Source organism: Vulpes vulpes, chromosome 12 (genome assembly GCF_048418805.1).
Source record: "Vulpes vulpes isolate BD-2025 chromosome 12, VulVul3, whole genome shotgun sequence".
NCBI lineage: Eukaryota > Metazoa > Chordata > Mammalia > Carnivora > Canidae > Vulpes > Vulpes vulpes.
The window spans coordinates 21,490,808-21,513,678 of NC_132791.1; the positions used below are offsets into that span (position 1 = coordinate 21,490,808).

General features: G+C 44.5%; 1 protein-coding gene across 1 annotated transcript in view; it reads right to left on the minus strand.

The window, feature by feature from the left end:
* MELK (maternal embryonic leucine zipper kinase) overlaps positions 1-2,237 on the minus strand; it is a 93,005-nt gene extending 90,768 nt beyond the window's left edge. Inside the window, exon 1 of the mRNA XM_026013223.2 lies at positions 2,100-2,237. The gene's annotated coding sequence lies outside the window, so the exon portion shown is untranslated. The remainder of the gene's footprint in view (positions 1-2,099) is intronic.
* Positions 2,238-22,871: the final 20,634 nt, after the last annotated feature.

Here is a 22,871-nt window from a genome sequence, read left to right on the forward strand (position 1 = left end):
TCTCTCTCTCTCTCTCTCTCTGTGACTATCATAAATAAATAAAAATTAAAAAAAAAATTTTTTTAAAAACCATGAGATGGAAATTGACAGAGGCCTCGCAAAATATAAGAATCCTAATTGCCAAGTGCACATGTCTAAATTCCATACAAAAGATTGAACCCTGTTGACACATTCAAAAGGAGACAACCTTTTGTATGACCTTGGAATTCACTTCCCCAGATGAGAGATATAAGAATTCACAATTAACACAAATGAGTTTTGAACTTCCAGGTCACAGCCCCAAGTCAACTAGCAAAGATCAACTTACGCCAATATAAGACAAGCACCTTTTCTTTCTCTTTCTTCTCTTTATCTACATCCCCCCCATCCTCAAATTACACCATATTTTTGGACGAGTAATACAAATGTGGGCCTCTATCAAATCTACTGAATCCAGTAACCATCATTTTTGCTACTGTAGAAAGTTTGCATTGCAAACTGGTACAAATGACAGCAGATTTTACTTGGCTTTTGTGGAGCTAGTTCTAAATATTCTTAAGTGCTCTGTTTATCCTCTAGACTTTGGAAGTATAGAACATAGGAAGGATGGGGCTGAAGTAACCTAACTCTGTAGCTGCTTAAAAAAGATATTGAGGGCAGCCCTGGTGGCCGAGCAGTTTAGTGCCGCCTTCCGCCCAGGGCTTGATCCTGGAGACCTGGGATTGACTCCCACATCAGGCTCCCTCTGCCTGTGTCTCTGCCTCTCTTTTTCTCTCTCTCTCTCTCTCTCTCTCTCTCTCTCTCTCATGAATAAATAAATAAAATCTTAAAAAAAAAAAAAAAGATATATGATCATTGTGGAAGGCAGCCTCTCCACTGTGGATAATGTTGAAGAAAACTAGGCCCCACTTAGATACCTGAATGTCGTTCTCAGTGTGACCATATAGAAAAATTGGAGGCATATACATTTAGTATCTTGAACTTCTCTGGGGCAACTGCTTAGGTAACAGAAGGTTTATCACCAAATTTTATAGAAGAGCAACAAATTGGAGGCAATTTCTTACTAATGATATTATCCAGGCTATGCTATTACCTGCTGGGTAATACATTTACCTCATCGATGAGCTTGGTTAAGATACTATGCTGAGGATATTTCAAATAAGAAGTAGAATACCGAATGGTATATAATGTGGCCTTGTAATTGATACATTTAATTAACATCCAGTCCTTCTGCCTCGCAGAGGATTCTAGGAGCACCGACGAAGAGGCATTCATTCCTAAAGGCGTTAAGAGATTCATCTGCTCATCTGGCTGGTCCACAGTAGATAAGAGAGGCAGATCCGCTGGTGAAACAAGCCCAGTGATGATGCAGTAAGGGGCTTTCTGATTTCTCCCCAAACATGGGAAGCAGAAACCAAAACATGAACAAGAAAGCTGGGGCACACTGACTTCCAAGCAAAACTCCAGGTACCTCTCAAACCCGCCGCCACTCCCCCCCTCCCCATCCCACTACCAAAGAGAAACATCAGAGGTGACGTTCAGGAACAATTACTCATCCTAGGTGCTATAGGACTGATCGCTTTCTTGGGACGCTCTCCATTGGGAGTTTCCCTTTTTCCCGCTGGTTTCTTGGGGGTACTGCTGCTTTTACTGCTTTGGCAGTCAGGGCATGTCCCTTTTAGCGTGAGCCTTCTTAAGCCACTACTTGGGGACAGTGAAGGGGGAAGAAGGATCTGGACTCTTAAAAGGGGGCGGTAACAACATAACACGTTTCCCCTTGAACTGCACTGCCCCAGTGCACTGGGCTGTAAGAACAGAAATAACTTGGAACCTTCCTCCACCTTCTTCGGCGGAAACAGGGTCACGGACACGTGTAATGTGGGAACTCACGACTCTCCAAGTCCCCTTAGTGGCAAACGCTTTGCCGGCGCCTCATCAATAACTCCGAGTTAGAGACGATCATTATCCCCACTTAGAGAGGAGAAAACCGGGGGTCGGGAAGCCTCACTAGACCATCCGGGAAGTGGGCTCGCAAGGTGGGGCTCCGGAGAAATTCTCCAGGTCCCCCGCGCCGCGTTACAGCCGGGACCCCGGCCCTCACCTACGGCGGAGACACTGACCTGAGAGGGGCGGAGGGCCCGGAGGGGCGGGGCCGGGCAGAAGCACACCGGAGCCGGCCAGCGGTCCCGAGCGGAGAAGCAGCTTTGGAATTGCGGGGTTCCGGCCGCTTCCGCCCGCCAAGGAAATCAAACCTTCCCGGACCGGAAGGGGCGGGGCGCGGCGGGGGCGCGCGGGGGGCGGGGCCGGGCGCGGCGGGAGCGCGCGGGGGCGCGCGGGGGGGCCGGGCCGGGCGCGGCGGGAGCGCGCGGTGGCGCTCCGACAGGCCCCCCGCCCCCCCGGAAGGGCTGGGCCTGGGAGGGCACCGCAGAGCGGGTCTGGGGCTCCCGAGGCCCCATGACGTAAGGGCCTCGGTTTTCCGTCTGGGTGCGCCTTCACCGGAGGGCATGGAAGGTTCTCCAGGGGCGGTGGACGTACAAAGTCTCCGCGTTAATCAGCCTGCTCACGCCCAGCTTCCTAGAATCGATCTACGGGGCAGCCCGGGTGGCTCAGCGGTTTAGCGCCGCCTTCAGCTCAGGGCCTGATCCTGGAGACCTGGGATCGAGTCCCGCATCCCGCATCCCGCATCCCGCATCCCGCATCCGGCTCCCTGCAGGGAGCCTGCTTCTCCCTCTGCCTGTGTCTCTGCCTCTCTCTGTGTCTCTCATGAATAAATTAGTAAAAATCTTAAAAATGAAATAAAGTTGATCTACAAAGAGGTTGCACGTCTTTGCGGTTCTCCTTTCGTCCTCTCCTTGCCCAGTGGCCCTTCTCCCACCCCGTCAAATGCAAGTCTACCTCTTCTCTCGCCAAATCTTACGAAAATGTGCTGCCACCTGGAATAACAGCCCCGGAGACCACGTTCATGGTCTGTTAGGTAACTCAAAGGTACGAGAAACGCCAACCATTTCTCAAAGATGGAAGTCTTTTTTTTTTTTTTTTTTTAAGATTTTATTTATTTATTCATGAGACACACAGAGAGAGGCAGAGACACAGGCAGAGGGAGAAGCAGGCCCCAGGCCGGGAACCTGATGTGGGACTCGATCCCGGGACCCCAGGATCACACCCTGGGCGGAAGGCAGGCGCTAAACTGCTGAGCCCCCGGGGAGCCCCGATGGAAGTCTTTCTAATACAGTTCGCTGTCTGATCATGATGTGATGTTCATCGCTGTATGAATTACAGTTGTAATGGTAACTCTGTCTGGAAGCAAAAAGAATTATAGCCACGGGAAGAAAACGTTCAGTATAAATTTGCATATGGTTTTTTTTTTTTTTTTATGATAGTCACAGAGAGAGAGAGAGAGAGGCAGAGACACAGACAGAGGGAGAAGCAGGCTCCATGCACCGGGAGCCTGACGTGGGATTCGATCCCGGGTCTCCAGGATCGCGCCCTGGGCCAAAGGCAGGCGCCAAACCGCTGCGCCACCCCGGGATCCCCTGCATATGTAGTTTTTAAATAGACATTACAATTTCGGGGCACCTGGGTATCTCAGTTAAGCCACTGACTCCTCTGTTTTTTTTGTTTTTTTTTTTTTTTTGGTTTTTTTTAACGATTTTATTTATTTGAGAGACACAGAGAGAGGCAGTGACATAGGCAGAGGGAGAAACAGGCTCCCTGCGGGGAGCCGGATGTGGGATTCGATCCTAGGACTCGATCCCAGGACCCTAGGACAACGACCTAAGCCGAAAGTAGAGGCTCAACCACTGAGCCACCCGGTGTCCCAAGCCACTGACTCTTGATTTCTGCTTAGCTCATGATCTCAGGATTATAAAATAGAGGCCCCAGTCGGACTCCACCGTCAGCTTCTCTCTCTCTCCTTCTGCCCCTTCCCCACCAGCTCACACTCTCTCTGCCTCAAAAAATAATAGAGGGGCACCTGGGTGGCTCAGCTGGCTGGGCATCTGTGTTCCCCTAGGGTTGTAACCCCAAGGTCCTGGGATGCAGTCCCCACATTGGGCTTCCTACTCAGCAGGGAGTTTGTTTCGCCCTCTGCCCTTCCTCTCTGCTCCTGATATCTTTCTCTCTCAAATAAATAAATAAAATACTTTAAAAGTAAAATAAAATAGACATTACTTTTTTAGAGCAGTTTTAGATTCACAGCAAATTTTTTTAAAAGATTTTGTTTATTCATGAGATACACAGAGAGAGTGAGAGAGTGGGACTCGATCCCAGATTCCGGGATCAGATGGTGAGCTGAAGGCAGACGCTCAACCGCTGAGCCATCCAGGTGCCCAGACTCACAGCAAATTTAGGGGTAAAGTATAGACATAGCTCCTAAACATTCTGCCCCCACTCATGTATGGCCACCCCTATTATCAATATCCCTCACCAAACCACCAAAGTCGTACATATGTTACAACTGGTGAACCTACATTGATATATTATCACTCAAAGGCCATAGTTCAGGCCTGCCCCAGTGGCTCAGTGGTTTAGCACCGCCTTCTGCCCAGGGCCTGATCTGGGAGACCGGAACCGAGTCCCATGTCCGGCTAAATAAAACTTTTAAAAAGGCCTTAATTCACATCACGATTCCCTCTTGTACAGTTTTAGACAAATGTATATTGACATGTATCTACCATCATAGTTCATATAGAATAGTTTTGCTGTCCTAAAAATTCTCTGCTCTACTTACCCATGAAGGAGTATAGTCCTTTTTTTTTTTTTTAAGATTTTATTTATTTATTCATGAGGGACACAGAGAGAGGCAGAGAGAGACACAGGCAGAGGGAGAGGCAGCCTCCACACAAGAAGCCTGACGTGGGACTCCATCCCAGGTCTCCAGGATCACGCCCTGGGCTGAAGGCAGTGCTAAACCTCTGAGCCCCCCGGGCTGTCCCAAGCAGTATAGTCATATACTATATAATATAATATAATATAATATAATATAATATAATATAATATAATATATATTTTTTCTTTTTTACTGCAATGAAGTACAATAGGGCCATGGATAAAAGATTTTCTTTTAAGATTTTGTCTATTCATGAGAGACACACAGAGACAGAGAGAGAGAGAGAGGCAGAGACACAGGCAGAGGGAGAAGCAGGCTCCCTGGGATCACAACCTGAGCCAAAGGCAGGTTGTACTCAACCACTGAGCCACCCAGGTGCCCCTGAAGGAGAGTAATTATGCCACAAGGCAAAACAGTCCAGTGCCAGGAGGCAGGGCTCTGACTTGTGAGGTGTGAAAGAAGTGCCTGATCCTCTGCAGGCCTATTTCTTCATATGGATAATAAAGAGGTTGGATTATGATTGTGCTGCTCCCTATTTCATGAGTCACTAACTGGGTGGGTCTGGCTATTTGGAATATAACATGTCTACCAATAATTACACCATTAACAGCAATAATAAAACCTACTATGATTTTTTGGGCAGTTAATGTACACTTACATGCATCATCTCTATAACCAAATGCCTGCCCCTCTCATGCAGGGTAATGAGTGCTAGTCATTCTTTCATCAGTCACCAGTGCCTCCCCAAGGCAAAGCCAGAGAAAGGAAAAAAAGAGATGTGGCTTCTGCCCGAGGTAGCTCACAGAAAGAAAAGCCAGATTCGGATTCATAGACAACCAACTCTAATAAAGGGCCAAACAAAAGTACTAAATACAAGGGTACACAGCCATGCTGATCAGAGCTCAAAGAGGATAGCAATCATTTCTGATCAGGGAATTGAGGTATTTTGTACTAGAGTTAGGCCTTGGGGGCGGGGGGGGGGGACACAAGAAAAATTTGACAAGGGAAGAGCATTCCTCAGACAGGGCAAGGTATGCGTACAGAAGCACAGAGGCAAGAAAATACAAGTCTCTTCAGAGAAAGGCATGTTGGGTAGAACACAAGGAGACAGGATGTGGCAAGAAAGGAAGAGCAAGGAAGTGGAGACCCACTTCTAAGGGCCTATGTGCCAGGCTACAGTTGGGTGAGGTGCTGACCAGGAGAGGGACATGAGCAGATACACTTTTCAAAGAAAGACCAAGCAGCCCTGCCAGCAGAGGAGTATCTGGGCTTGACAAAGCAGGGTAAGAATTGTGCTTCTCTAGAGGCAGAATGGATGCCAGGATGTCAGCACTACATGTGGCTAAGTCATCAGTGGGGATGGGAAGCAAAGACTTCAGTCCATTCATAGCAATGCTGCTTCCCCTTACTAAGCCCAGATTAGATGACCTTGGGCTACAAACCATGTCTTGATTCCTAAATACAATCCATGAGAAATTGGAAAGCCACACAAAATTAAGTTTATGGTCATAGTCCTGCTAGAAAAGGGGATAGCTCTAAAAAAAAAAAAACAAAACAAAAAAAAAATTATTAAAAATAATTCAGGGGAAAAAAATAAAATAATTCAGGGGTGCCTGGGTGGCTCAGTCAATTAAGTGTCTGACTCTTAGTTTCAGCTCAAGTCATGATCTCAGAGTCATGAGATTGAGTCATGAGATGAGCCCCACATTGGGCTCTGCACTCAGCAGGGAGTCTGCTTGGGATTCTCTCTCTCCCTCTGCCCCTCCTCTCTCACTCTCAAAATAAATAAATAAATATTTTTTAAAATACTTAAGAAATTTGAATTTGAAAACTATTTTTGTTGGGACTCCTGGGCAGCTCAGTGGTTGAGCATCTGCCTTTGGCTCTGTGCATGATCCTAAGGGTCTGGGATCAAGTCCCACATTGGGCTCCCTGCAAGGAGCCTGCTTCTCCCTCTGCCTATGTCTCTCCCTCTCTCTCTCTCTCTCTCTTTCTCTCGCTCTGTCTCTCATGAATAAATAAGTAAAATCTTAAAAAAAAAAAAAAGAAAGAAAACTATTTTGGGGAATTTGTTAAATTTCCTTTTGATCATTGAATGTAGATATGTAAGAGATTGTCCTTGTTCTTTGGAAAACAGAAAGGGGGAGAGTGAGAGAATGATAATGATGATGACAGTAATGATGATGATAGGGTAAAATGTGGAATTAGTAAGTCTGGGTAAAAGGTATGTGGGAATTCCTTGTTCTGGTCTATTTTTGCAACTCTCCAATAAGTTTGAAATTGTATCAAAGTAAAAAGTAAACAGGGGCACCTGGGTAGCTCAGTTGGTTAAGAGTGAGCCTTCAATTCAAGTCATGATCCCAGGGTCCTGGGATCCAGCACCACATTGGGCTTCCTGCTCTATGGGGAGCCTGATTCTCCCTCTCCCTCTGCCCTTCCCCCTTACTTATGCTCTCTGGCTCTAACTCTCTGTCAAATAAATAAAATCTTTAATAGACTAAAAAGTAAAAAATGTCAGGAATAAGTTTCTTTTTTTAGGTTTATTTATTTATTTGGGGGAGTGGAGGGAGGGAGAATCTCAATCAGACTTACACTAAGCAGAAAGCCTGTCATGAGGCTCAATCTCATGATCCTGAGACCAGGGTCCGAGCCGAAATCAAGAGTCAGACACCTAACCAACTGTGTCACACAGGTGCCCCAGCAATAGATTCTCTACTAATCCTGCTCATTGGGGCACCTGTGTGGCTCAGTCAGTTAAACGTCTTCCTTTGGCTTAGGTCATGATCCAGGATCCTGGGATAAAGCCCCATATCAGGCTCCTCGCTCAGAGGGGAGTCTGCTTCTCCCTCTCCTTCTGCTTCTCCCCTTGCTTGCCCTCTCTCTCTTTCTCTCTCACTCACTCCTTTTCTCTCAAAAAAATAAATAAAATCTTTTTTTAAAAAGTACATACAAGGGCAGCCCAGGTGGCTCAGCGGATTAGCGCCACCTTCAGCCCAGGGTGTGATTCTGTGGACCCAGGATTGATTGAGTCCCACGTCAGGCTCCCTACATGGAGCCTGCTTCTCCCTCTGCCTGTGTCTCTGCCTCTCTCTGTCTCTCTCTGTGTCTCTCATGAATAAATAAATAAAATCTTTTTTAAAAAAGTACATACAAATTTAAGAGACTTTATGAATTAATAAGAATGAATGATGATGAACACTGTGATTGAAAGAGCACCCTCATCAATAGGCAAACGCTAAATATTACACATTGGGATACTATACAACCAATTTTTTAAAAGAATTACACAAATATACTGCTTAGTGTTGCCAAGTAAAAAAGCAACATATAGAGACATATTTATACTAAAAATTTATCCAGTATGTATCCAAAATTCAAATTTCACTGGGCATCTTATATTTTTAATTGCTCAATCTGGCGACACTAAATGCCATGGGATGTCTGCTTTTTAGGTGAAAAAAATAAGCTACTTATAGAGATAAACAGTATGGCCTCATTTTTGTATAGAAACATGTTTAAGGGATCCCTGGGTGGCGCAGTGGTTTAGCGCCTGCCTTTGGCCCAGGGCGCGATCCTGGAGACCCGGGATCGAATCCCACGTCGGGCTCCCGGTGCATGGAGCCTGCTTCTCCCTCTGCCTATGTCTCTGCCTTTCTCTCTCTCTGTGTGTGTGACTATCATAAATAAATAAAAATTTTTAAAAAAAAGATTTAGAAAAATGTTTAAATATGGGAAAATTTTGAGAAGTATATGCACTGTAGTGTTAACATTCCCTCTAGTAAATGGAATTACGGACGGAGAGGAAACTCTTAGTTTTTACTTTCTATGCTACTATATTGCATGTATTTTTAATTGAAATCTTTGTTGAAATATAGATTCACATGCAGTAGTAGCAAGAGATAATGCAAAAAATCCCTTATATGCTTTGCTCAGTTTCCCTCTAAATAAGGAAAAAAACTCTTGTTCTGTATTACTACTCACACTAAACACTCTGACGTCAGCTGAATGTTCACAATTCAATTCAATTCTGACACTATCTACCTGGAGTTAGCATCAGACCACACAGGTTCAGTCCCACAGAACTGCACCCACTTCAGATGCCAATCTGGGGTCCTGGCCTCCTGCAGTTCAGACCCACCAGCTATAAATCAGGAGTTCACATGACCCCTCCCCGCCTCATGTTTGATAATCTGCAGGAGCAGCTCACAGAACTCAGGAAAACAGTTTACTTACACATTACTGGTTTATTCTAAAAGGATACAACTTAAGAACAGTGAAATGGAAGAAATACATAGGGCAAGGTAGGTGGAAAGGGGCTCATAGCTTCCATGCCCTCCCAGCACATTGATGTGTTCAGTGACCTGGAAGCTCTTTGAATGCTTGGCTTATAGTTTTCTATGGGGGCTTCACTATGTAGGTGTGGTTGACTAAATCACTGGCCACTGATGATTAACTTCCTGCCTCTCTGCCCTCCCTGGAGGTTGGGGGATGGTGTTAAAAGTTCCAGTTCTCTAATCACAATATTGGTTCCTCTGGCCAAAACCAACCCCTCCTTCCTTAGGGGCTTTTCAGGAGACTCCAGCCAACAGTCATCTCTTTAACATATAGAAATATACTTACCCCTACAGAGATCTAAGGGTTTTAGGAGCTGTGTGCCAGGAAAGGGGGAGGGAAGAAGGCAGAGAGCAAATATGTATTTCTTATATGCCATATCCCCAATGGTAATATTTTGCGGAACAAATTCATACAAGGTTCATGTATCAAGAGTGCATTCCTTTTTATTGCTGAGTAGCATTCCATGATGTGTGTGTGTGTGTGTGTGTGTGTGTACATATATATACATTCACATGTTGAAGGACATCTGGGATGATTCTGGTTTGGAGCTATTGCAAATAAAGCTGTTATGAACATTTGTTTGAGGGTTATTGCATGCATTTTAAAACTAATTTTTAGATCTAAAAATAATAGACTATATAAAAATGTTAAAACATCAACACGACAAAAAAACACACAAATATATTGAAAAGCAAGCCACAAGCTGGGAAATATTTACAACATATTCGTAGACAAAATAAACTGGTAGCTAAGATTGCCTCTGGGGGGAAGTGACTGGCTGGAAGGAAAGAGGGGAAAGAGGACTTGTTTTTCACCACTTTGGCTGTGTACTGATATATTTAATTAGTGTGTGAGGACCTACAATGTGGAGGCTGCCCCAGTGGTCAGGCCCACATCACAAATCTAAGCCTAAATCGGCCTGTACTTACAGGAAACACCTGTCATGGAAACCTACCACACCCGGGCCCAGGTCCTCCAGGTCAGCTCTAGTTAGCTCACCTCACCCGAGAAAACAGGACCTGTTAGCCCTATAAGGAAGTCCCCAGCCTCCTCACCAATCCTGCCCTGTTTCAAAATTGCTGCTTCTAATGCTCATGCTCTATAAAACTCATTCTTGCCCCAAATCCCATGGGAAGAGAGCTTGCTGCTGGTTCTCCCCCTGTCCATGGATTGTTTTCCTTTGCACAAAGAAAATCGAGCTTGTTAGTTGTCTTAGTTTTGCCATTTGACAGCACCTTTGAATTTTAAGCCAAACTTGTCTCTTGCCTTTTCAAAGCTGAATTGTTTTTTTTTTTAAGTAATACATGCATTTAAAAAAAAAAAAAATTTTTTTTTTTTTGCAACAGACATAATTACTTCAAAGGAAAACATTTACAAAATTATTTTCTGGATGAAACAAATAACTGTAAGCAGTGATTTCAGAACTATATAATCCTCTCCAGAAGGCCTGGGGACAGGGGCAGGCGGTGTTTCCCTTATGAAATTAGTGAGAATGCATAATAATTTCAGAATCTTGCCCACCCAAGGAGCTAATGTGCACGTTGCTGAGGAAATAAAGATGTTTTCCTCCTATCTTTACTGGGAGGGCAGAAACAATAATCCAAAAAACTAAAATGTGGGTGACAGAAATGGAGATGGAAAAGGGTCCTTCATGGAGCATAGGGGGAAAAAGGGTCATCTTTTAAGAAATGGACCCTGTAGGGGAGGCTGGCTGCTTCAGTCTGCAAAGCATATAACTTATGATCATGGGGTCATGAGTTTGAGTCCCCCATTGGGTATACAGATCAGAAAGAAAGAAAAAGAGAGAAGAAAGAAAGAGAAAGAAAGAAAGAAGAAAGAAAAAGAAAGAAAGAAAGAAAGAAAGAAAGAAAGAAAGAAAGAAAGAAAGAAAGAAAGAAAGAAAGAGACACTGTATTCAGTCCCTATATACAGAGGACTTGTCACCAAGTAGGAGAGTGAGCAGGGCAGCAGGGAGCATCTCTAAGTCTGAGACCCTTAGAGCTAGCAGGAGGGGAGACTGTGCCAGGCACTTTGCCTCACTGGAAGCTTGCATTCTCTAAGCAACCTCTGGGAGCTGAGAGAGGTCAGTTCCCCAAAGTTTGTTATCCTCATATGATTTAATCCACAAGCTCTGGCTTTCCCTAGTAGTCTTCTGGGAGTTTAGTGACTGTTGTGAGCACCCCAAAACTGGGGTCTTCTGAGCATGCGAAGCCTGAGCTGTAGTTCCCAGGAGAATGCACACTTCGCCTCTGTGGTCATGCAGCCTTACGCACACACTTCATAGTCCACTTAACACCAGGGCTCATGGCCAGCTGCTCAAATGTTGCTGGGAGGCTCTGTAATACTGGAGGGCAGAGACCATGTCTGTGAGCCTGCTCCCAGCCTGGCACACAGTAGGAACTCAATAAACTTTCTTCCTGAAATGTCACATGCTTGTGTGTCTGTGTGTCTCTGAGTGTGTATCTGTGTGTGTCTGTGTGTGTGTGAAAGCTTAGCTTAATTTTGAGTTTGACTTCACATTCTGCCAAAGGAGCTGAAACTTAATCTCAGGCTTTTGGAGTCCACTCCATAATTTCTCTTCCACTTAATTAAGATGATGGAAGTGAGCACCTGACCGTTGGTCATCAGCCCATCCCAGTGACCATCAGTATGTCTCTCATTCCTGACACCCAAGACCCTTCTCACCTAGAAGTTCTCTTCCCTTCTGTGCCATCCAAGAGTGCAGGAATCAGGCTCCTCCTTCTCTGGAGCAAAAGCATCCCCAAGCTTCAACTTTGCTGCATGAGGCTCGGTCCAGAAGGCAGGGCTTATCCCTCCATACACCACCAAGGTCTCCATCCCTATTACTTTGCCTTTGTCTTTTCTTTCTCCCAACTGCAGGGAAACCTCTTTTTTGTTTGAAGGTAGGGTTTGGGAAGTCCTGCTCTCTCTCATAGAGATTTTTGTCTATTCTCGGAGTCTTCTCTATTTACGGAAGGGCATATATTTTTGGACACCAAAGCAAGAAAGAATCCTTTGATTTTTCTTTCATCTCTATCACATCCCTTTCCTAGGGACATAGATAACAAAAAAAGGCGGCCCCTTGAATAGGGGAGTAAGTTGAGAGGAGGGTGATAAAACATATAGTGGAAGAAATATAGTTAAACATCAAAAAAATTGTTATTCCAGCACACACAACACCTCACCACATTTTTTTAAAGATTTTATTTATTAATTCATGAGAGGGATCCCTGGGTGGCGCAGCGGTTTAGCGCCTGTCTTTGGCCCAGGGTGCGATCCTGGAGACCCGGGATCGAATCCCACATTGGGCTCCCGGTGCATGGAGCCTGCTTCTCCCTCTGCCTGTGTCTCTGCCTCTCTCTCTCTCTCTGTGTGACTATCATAAATAAATAAAATTTTAAAAAAATATATTAATTCATGAGAGACTGAGAGAGAGAGGCAGAGACACAGGCAGAGGGAGAAGCAAGGCTCCCCCAAGGAGCTCACTACAGGACTTGATCCTGGACCCCAGGATCACTCCCTGAGCCAAAGGCGGACACTCAACCGCTGAGCCACCCAGGCATCCCCACCTGGAGGTGGGGGGTGCCTACATTTTTAATGACATGTGAGTAAATGAGCATTCACATCTGCCAAGGAAAAAGTTATCTTGCATTGTGTCCCAGCTTCAATCCAGCTGCCATACTATGTGTGCCTGAGAACCATGACTATCAGGAGATGTGATCTGAAGGGTCATCTACAATAACCAGCCCACAGATCACCTCCTTGGGTACAAATAAATCTTGAAACAGCTTTCACTCTCAGTTCAAAAGCTATCCATGCCAGCCAGGATTCCTGGAATCCCTGAAGCTGGCTTGGGAGATGGAAAACCCAACCCATTCACTCTGAGCAATATTTCCGAGTTAAGGAGAAGCAGCAGGTCCAAAATCAGAAAGTTTTAGGCCAGAATCCTGGGAACAGATGGACCTCAGCTCAGGCAACTGTGCACCCAACTACTCCACTTCTATTGTGCATTCAGTGCCTCCGGTGACAGCTGTTGTGACCCCTCCTTGCCATGAGTTCCTCATAGCAAAGGAAGTTTGGCTCTGCATCCCCATAGCAGGGCCAGCAGAGGACTCTGTGTAGAACTGAACTGAAGGACCAACAGGAAGACTTAAGCTAAGAAATGGCCATGTCCACAGTAAGAAGGCTCACTTGCAGTTCTCTAAAAGCCCCAACCCACAATCAAGATATCACCAGGTCCTTGAGAAGGACATGCAGAGCCCTCAGGGCCCTCCAATGGGTTCACATAGCTTCAACCCCAAAGACTGGGTGGGGCCTGCACCAGTCCTGGTGGAGCGTTCAGAATCAGGGCCTGGATTCCAAGGTTCTCCACTGAGCAAACATGTACCAAGCACTTGCTGTGTGTGGAGACAGAGATAAAAGCGATGCCACCCAATGAATATTAATGGTCTCCTGCAAGTTCCTGCTCTCACAAAGTTGACCTGCTAGGAAGAGAGACAGAACAAAGATGTAAGCAGGTAAGTGATTTCATTTCAGAATGTGACATTTGCTGGCTAAGAAAACTGAGCAGGGAAGTGAAGTGGAGAGAGAGTCGCTATTTTAGAGAAGTTGGTCTGAGAAGGGCCCTCTGAAGAGATGACAGGAGAGCAGAGGTCTGCAGGATGAAAAATAGCCACATGAAGGTAGGAAAAAAATACTCCACACAGAGGGAGCAGCAGAGACAGTTTCTGAGCAGGACCAAACTTGGCATGTACAGAAGAGGCTTGTATGGCAGGTGCAGAGGGAGCAAGAGCAGAAAGGCAGGTGGTTAGGTGGAGAGGTGGGAACGACCAGATGGTGTAGCCCCCTGCAGCCCATGGAAGCACTTCAGATTTCATTCCAGGTGTGAGATAAGGTCAACAGATGAACAGAGGAGTGACATGACCTGATTTACATTTTTAAAAGACCAGAAGGCAGCTGTGTGGAGAATTGACTGGAAGGTAAGAAGAGTTTAAGTAGTAAGACCTGTCAAGAAAGCTATTGCTGTCTTAATAGATGACAGTGGCTTGGATGTGGGTGGCAGTGATGAACAGCAAAAAGTTGTCAGGATCCTAGGTATATTCCGAAGGCAGACCCCACAGGACTTGCTAATAGAGTGGATCTTGGGGATCTTTTGTATGTGTGTGTGTGTGTGTGTGTGTGTGTAGACAATCTTTATTGGCAGGTGTTAAGAGTGTAGAGTGAGTAGTCAAGGATGACTCTAGAGTGTTGAACGGGGCACGTGGTGAATGGTGATGCCATCAACTAAGTGGTAGGTAGTATATCAAGAGGAGTGAGAGGAGGTCTAGAATCAGGAATTAATTTTGCAGTGAGTGGCAGGCAATTAGATATGTGATTCTGGGGCAGCCCGGTGGCTCAGCGGTTTAGCGCCACCTTCAGCCCAGGGTGTGATCCTGGAGACCCGGGATCTGTTCAGCGTCAGGCTAGCTGCATGGACACACATTAGAGCCACACATTAGATGAACAGCACACAGCCACGGTGAGGTGGAGGCCTGCGGGCTTTGGGGCCCATGAGTTTACTGTGGACTAGTGTGTGTGTGGGGGGGTGCATCACTACTTGTGGTTGTCATTAGTGTCCAGTGTTTTTTTTTTCCTTTATTTCTGAATTCTATACCTTTGATATAATGATACATATATCTCATAACTTCAAATTTTGATACTCTAATTACCCCAGAATATTAATAATTAGTGTGTATGAATTTGGATTCTTTGGTTGTAAGCAAGACAATCTAACTCCACTACTTTATGCAGAAAAGAATGTTGAAAGCCTATGGAGGATTTCACTGAATAAAAAAAGAAAGAAAAAAAAAAAGAGCTTCTCCCTCTGCCTGTGTCTCTGTCTCTGTCTCTCTCTCTCTCTCTCTCTCTCTGTCTCTCTGTGTGTGTGTCTCTCATTAATAAATAAAATCAAAAAAAAAAAAAAAGATATGTGATTCTAGAGCTCTGGGGTAGGTCGAAACTAGAGTCATGGGGAGTCATCCATGTAGAGGTGGCATTTAAGCTCCAGGACTAGATGAGATGAAGAGGAAAAGAAGAGAGATGGAGAAGAGAACTGTGAATTGAACACCAGAACATGCCACCAAGATGTGGTCAGGTCAGGAAGAGAAGGAGCGCTGAGAAGGTGCAAAGGTCAACCGTGTCATGAAGGGAAACCTGGGAAGGAAGTGCTTCAAGGAGAGTGTCAGAAGCAGCTCTTGCACAATCAAATCTATAACTACAAAAAACAGCCTGATGGTTGCCAGAGGGGAGGGAGTGGAGGATGGGCAAAGAAGGTAAAGGGGAGTGGGAGGTGTGCACTGTCACTCATGGAATGAGGAAGTCACAGAATAAAAGCACAGCGTAGGAAATATAGTCAATGATGTTGTAATAGCCTCAGATGGCATGAGAAGGTAGCCACACCTGAGGGGGACACAGCATAATATAGAAGCTTGTCCAATCACTGTGTTGTATATTGTACACCCGAAACTAAGGTAACATTGTGTGTCAATTTTATTCAAATAAAAACAAGTTTTCTTTAAAGTCACCAGTAGACTAAAAGTAAAATCAGAGGGGCACCTGAGAGGCTCAGTTGGTCAAGTATCTGCCTTTGGCTCAGGTCATGATCCCGGGGTCCTGGGAAGGAACCCCATGTAGGGAATCCCTGCTCAGCAAGGAGTCTGCTTCTCCCTTACTCTCTGCCTCTTCCCCTAACTCATGCTCTCTCTCACCTCTCTCTCGCAAATAAGTAAATAAATAAAATCTTTTTCTTTAAAGATTTTATTTATTTATTCATGAGAGACAGAGAAAGAGAGAGAGGCAGAGACCTAGGCAGAGGGAGAAGCAGGCTCCTTGCAGGGAGCCTGATGTGGAACTCGATCCTGGGACTCCAGAATCACGCCCTGAGCTGAGCCGAAGGCAGACACTTAACCTCTGAGCCACCCAGGTGTCCCAAATAAAATCTTAAAAAAAAAAAAAAAGTGAGGGGATCCCTGGGTGGCTCAGCAGTTTGGCGCCTGCCTTTGGCTCAGGACGGGATCCTGGAGTCCTGGGATTGAGTCCCGTGTCGGGCTCCCGGCATGGAGCCTGCTTCTCCCTCCTCCTGTGTCTCTGCTTCTCTCTCTCTCTGTGTCTATCATAAATAAATAAATAAATAAATCTTCTTAAAAAATAAAATAAAAAATTTTTTAAAAAGTGAGAGTTAACCACTAGCTAGGAAAAGTAGAAACTGGTAACTTTTCAGTAAAATGCCAGGGTGCTTGCCTCACTGAAGTGGACTAAGGAGAAAATGAGAGACAAGGAAGTCAATGAAGAACATGAGAGAATCCTCATGGGAAAGGGTCATGCACATGGGCACCCTCAGCCCAGTTGGGCTTGGTTTTCGCTCTTTCTTTGGGCTTTGTTCTGTTAAGTAGGCTCCATGCCCAGTGTGGAGCTCAATGCGGGGCTTGAACTCATTACCCTGAGATAGAGACCTGAGCTGAAAATAAAAGGGTGGGAGGCTTGAACCCACTGAGCCACCCAGGCGCCCCCTCACCTGGGATTTTTTTTTTTTTTTTTTTTTTTTTTTTTTTTTGAGATGTCTGAATGCAGGTACTGTTGACTGGGGTAGGTGGCGGAAGGTACTAACAGGGAAGCTGAGACTCCCAGGGAACAAAATAGTGGGAAGTTGTTAACACCCTGAGCCCTGAGGGCAAGAGGAGAAAATTGTATTAGCTGTGGCTGGGTGAGAAGTGATTGAAGAGGGCCACCTGGAGCAGAAGTTGTAGCTGGTGGGAGAAGTAGCCATTCAGAAACACCTCAACGAATAAACTGGGCTGAACTCAGTTGGAAGACTTTGCAAGGCACTGGGTCAGGCAGCATGGTAACAGAATCCAGAGAAGCCAGTTTCCCAGAGCAGAGGGGGATGGAGAATGGTTTGGGGGTGGAAGGAAGCAGGACAAACAAAAATTAGCACAGCTGTAAGCTGGGGGTGAGGGGACAGAGTGTCTGGGGAACTCCAAAATAGACCAAACAGGAAGGCAGAAAGGCACAGAACTGGTCAGGAGAACAAACGTAGACCTCAAATCTCAGCCCCATCACTGTTTTACCGTGGACACAATGATTTAATTAATATTCTTGGGTATTGTGAGAATTAAATGAGATCACGGATATATAAGGTTTCTGGACTCAATAAATTGTAGCTATCACTTGGTGCTATAAAAGCACTACAAAAGGGCAGCCCGGGTAGCTCAGCTGTTTAGCGCCGCCTTCAGCCCAGGGCCTGATCCTCGAGTCCTGGGATCGAGCCCCACGTTGAGCCCCACGTTGGGCTCCCTGTATGGAGCCTGCTTCTCTCTCTGTGTCTCTCATAAATAAAAATTTTTTTTATTCATGAGAGACAGAGAGAGGCAGAGACACAGGCAGAGGGAGAAGCAGGCTCCATGCAGGGAGCCTGACACAGGACTCGATCCGGGGACCCCAGGATGGCGCCCTGGGCCAAAGGCAGGCACCAAATCGCTGAGCTACCCAGGGATCCCCTCTCATGAATAAATTTTTAAAATCTTAAAAAAAAAAAAAAAAGCACTATAAAGACACAGCATTCATTTATTTTAAAAGTAGTCTTTAAATATCTAAAAGCTGATAATTTCATAAAGTTTCGACGAGGAGGACAAGTCCAGCCTTCGGGAAGAAGTTTTTCTCGTTTTACTGCTTGAACCTGTGACTATATGCGCTGTTACCACCCGGTGGCAGCATACCCCAGTCATGGATTCCATTGTTGGGAGGGACAACTTCATTTAAAAGATTCCGGATACAAAGACACAGACATTCTGTACCTCCTGAGGAAATGCACAGCATCACCCATGAAGTAGCCTTGCCAAAGCATCAAGCCTGAATCGGATTAGGGTTCTGGACTGACCTACCAATTTACAGAAAATACAAGAGACGTTAAACAACTTCATGAGGTTGTGAACAGCGAGTATGGACATCTCTACCAGACCAATACCTCAGCTTCTTTAAAAAAAAAAAATGTTGGAAGAGAAATCTTCAGACTAAAGGGGATTGAAGAGACAAGTTAACATCACAATAAAAAAACATGGATGGGACGACAAGGGGGAAATGTGAATGCTATCTGGATATGGATAGTATTTAAAAATCACTGTCAAATTTTTTAGGGAGGTAGTATCAATATTTTGGTTATATTTTTCAATGATACAGGCATATCTTGTCTTTTTTTAAATAAAGTTGTCTTATTTTTTAAAGATTTTTTAATTTATTCATCTGACAGAGGGTGAGCAAGAGCACAGCACGGCAGGGGGCAGAGGGAGAGGGAGAAGCAGACCCCCTACTAATAAGGGAGCCCTAAAAGGGGCTCTATCCCAGAGCCAAAGGCAGATGTTTAACGGATTGAGCCACCCAGGCACCCCCAGGCATACCTTGTCTTATTGTGCTTTGTTCTATTGCACTCTGCAGATACTGGGTTTTTTACAGATTGGACATTTGTAGCAACCCTGGGCCGAGCAAATCTATTGGCACCATTTTTCCAACAGCATTTGCTCACTTTGTGTCTTTGTGTCACATTTTAGTAATTCTCACAATATTTCGCTCTTTCTCATTAGTATTGTAGTTGTTCTGGTGATCTGTAATCAGTGATTGTGACCTGCTGAAAGCTCAGATTATAGTCAACAATTTTTAGCAATATTTTCTAATTAAGGTATGTACATTGTTTTTAGTCATAACGTTATTGCACCCTTAATAGACTACAGTGTTAACATGACTTTTATATGCACTGGAAAAACGAAAAAGTTCATTTGACTCCCTTTATTGCGAGATTCACTTGCTTGCAGTGACGTGGAATACAATCTTTAACATCTCTGAGGTAGGACTATATCTCTTCTTAAAGAGATACATACTAAAATATAGGTGTAGTGAATGATAGAAACCTGAGAGTTACTTCAAAATAATGGAGTGGGGGTAGATGAAGAGAAGGCAGAAACAAAATTGGCCATGAATTAATTACTGTTGAAGTTGAATAATAGTGTAGAAGTACATTATACCCTTGTGTTATGGACTGTATGTTTGTGCCTGCCTAAAATTATTTTTTTAAGATTTTATTTATTTACTTATGAGAGACCCAGAGAGAGAGAGAGAGAGAGAGGCAGAGAGAGAGGCAGAGGGAGAAGCAGGCTCCATGCAGGCAGCCCGATGCGGGGCTAGGATGCAGGGCTCGATCCCAAGACCCTGGGATAATGACCTGAGCTGTAGGCTGTTGTTTAACTGAGCCTCCCAGATGCCAGTAATTAGGTTTAGAGGGAATCATGAGGCTAGAGCCTCCATGTTGGGATTTGTGCCCTTACAAGCACAGGAAGAGACACCTGAGCTTCCTCTCTCTGCCCTGTGAGGATACCAGAACTTGAGCATTTTGGCACCCCGATCTCAGACTTCCCAGCCTTCAGAACTGTGAGAAATCTACCTCTGTTGTTTAAGTCACCCAGTGTAATGTACTTTGTGATAGCAACACATATGTACGGTATTTGTGGTCAGCAGACCTGAGTGTCACAAGGAATCTTTTTTTAGAAATGTCAAGTCTCAGGCCCCACTGTAGAGGCCTACTGTGTTCTACTGAGTCAGAATCTGCAGTTTAACAAGCTTCCCAGGTGAATTATAGAAACACCAAAACTTGAGAAGCACCAAATTACATTATTCTTTCTGCTTTTGTGTATGTTTGCAATTTCCACTATAAACAGAAATTGTGAAAATAAAATTGATATGTATAGCAGTACTACATCAAAGATGCTCATTTTTTTTAAAGATTTTATTTATTCATTCATAGACACAGAGAGAGAGAGGCAGAGACACAGGCAGAGGGAGAAGCAGGCTCCATGCAGGGAGCCAGATGTGGGACTCGATTCCGGGTCCCCAGGATCACACCCCAGGCTGCAGGCGGCGCCAAACCGCTGCGCCACCAGGGCTGCCCCAAAGATGCTCATTAAACATCAATTGGGATGAGTTTGATGCCCCCCAGATGGCAAATATTTCTAATTTTTATCAATAATAATTCAGAATTATCATATCATAATTGGGGTGTATTATAATTAGAAGCATAGCACGTATCAACATATTTAATCTTTGCAAAAAGCCGCTAGAGTAACCATTGTTATAGTTTTCAGATGAGTAAACCAAAGTTCAAAGAGGCCAAATGACTCATCTAAGATCCCAGAGCTCTCAAGTGGAAAAACCAGACTCTAAACCTGGACCTCTAACTCCAAAACTCATCCTCTCTCCATCATTACACCATAATTCTAGGAATTAAAATGTGGCCTGGACATTTGTGGTTTATTTTTATGTAATTCGGTTTGGGTTTCAGTCTTTTATATGTCTATAAAAAAAAGTTTCTTCTTATAACAGGGCTTGTTAGGCCATGCTTACCTCCCGCTTTGAGCTCTGCAAATGTTCTGCTGGGAAAACAATGCAATTCTGGCTTTCAAATCTGACTTTATTCAGAAGAAAATTATCTCAACCCTTGAATTTATCTCATTCACAGGATCTTGAAACTTTAGTACTAAAATGACTGAATCATGAGAATGGTATCAGTGGTTCATGAATTTGTACGTTGAAATCACTTGGGGAACTTTTAAAATCCCTGATGGCCAGGTCACATCCCAGACCAATTAAACTAGAGTCTCTGTGGAATGGCCGTAGACATGGGTTCCCTAGGCAAACTCAATATGTAGTCTAGTTTGAGAACCAATGATCTAGACATATGGAGCAAGATTCTTATTTTACAGGACTAACTTTCCAACATGTGTATAAAAACTTAAACATCAAATTTCAACCACATATTCTGCATCACCCCCAAAACTGGCAAGTAGACCGCAAAGCAAGAACTGAGTAAACTTTGCAACAAGACAGACTTAAATAGCTGAGCCATTTCCAATGATCATGATATACATGCAAACTGCAATTTAAAAGACCATAGAGGGATCCCGGGGTGGCGCAGCGGTTTGGCGCCTGCCTTTGGCCCAGGGCGCAATCCTGGAGACCCAGGATCGAATACCATGTCGGGTTCCCGGTGCATGGAGCCTGCTTCTCCCTCTGCCTGTGTCTCTGCCTCTGTGTGTGTGTGTGTGTGTGTGTGTGTGACTATCATAAATAAATAAAAATTAAAAATAAATAAAAATAAAAAATAAAAGACCATAGACCTCAGCAGGCTTCCAGGCCAAGATTGGACTCCATATCAACACATCCATTCCAGCTGGAGAAACTGGATCTACAAAAGGAATTCTGGAAAAAGACCTGCCAAGCCCATTTATTCAGCCTTATGAATTCTTTTGAACACTCCCATTGGCTGTGCTTTGTACCAGACCACCCATGTGGATAACACATCTCATTGCAAGCCTGCCTAGAGACTGGAAGCAAGCCCCAGCAACATCAAGAGCACTAAAAACTAAATATACTCCTGAGTCCCCTGCAAATCACAGGTACCATTTACGACCACAGAAGTCTGAAGGGGAACCCCTAAGTTTTCACTGCTCTGTGGTGGCTTTAGCCTAGAAAGAGAAGTGGCACCCGTAACTGAGAGATCCCCACAGTGAAGTAGAGAACTATGTGAATATGCAGGATAGATAATGCCAGAGCTAACTGGGAACTGGGAAACACCACAGAGTGAATCCTGATTGTAAGATTCCTTGTCATCAGCCCCAGTGGTTCAGCGGTTTAGCGCCGCCTTCAGCCCAGGGCGTGATCCTGGAGACCTGGCATCAAGGCCCATGTCGGGCTCCCTGCATGGAGCCTGCTTCTCCCTCTGCCTGTGTCTCTGCCTCTCTCTCTCTCTCTCTCTCTGTGCCTCTCATGAATAAATAAATAAAATCTTAAAAAAAAAAAGACTCCTTGTCATCTTTACTTTGCTTGCAATGATGGTTTGCTGGTGCCTACCAGGGAGGTCTCCCCCCACCCCAATCCTCTTTCCCATTATACACTGATGATAAACAGCTAGAATCCCTAGAAAGGGGATTCTAAAAAAGCTTTTTCCTTTTCTTTTTTTTTTTTTAAAGATTTATTTATTTATTCATGAGAGACACAAATATATATATATATATATATAATGGATATGTGTGTATATAAAATATATAATGGAATATTATTCAGCCATTAAAAAAAGGAAAGCCTTGCATTTTCAACAACATGGATAAACCTGGCACATTTTATGCTAAGTGAAATAAGCCAGACACAAAAAAACAAGTACTCTATGTATGACCTCATTCACATGTGAAGCTAAAAAGTGCAGTTCACAGAAACAAAGAGCATATTGGTAGTTTCCAGGGGCTAGGAGGTGGGGAAATGGGGAGATGTTGGTTAAAGGGTACAGACTTAGATTGTAAGATGAATAAATTCTGGGGATCTAATGTACAGCATGGTGACCACAGTTAATAATACTATAGTGTACACTTGAAATTTTCTAAGAGTAAGTCCTAACTGTTCTCACCAAAAAATTATAATAATAACAATAAAATAATAATAAGAAATCTATATGAGGGGCACCTGGTAGCTCAGTTGGCTAAGCATCTGCCTTTGGCTCAGGTCATGAACTCAGGGTCCTGGGATTGAGCCCTGCATTGGGCTCCCTGTTCAGCAGGGAGTCTGCTTCTCCCTCTCCCTTTGTGTGCACTCCCTCTCTCAAGTAAATAAATACAATCTTAAAAAAGAAAGAAAGAGAGACACCTAACTCTGGGAA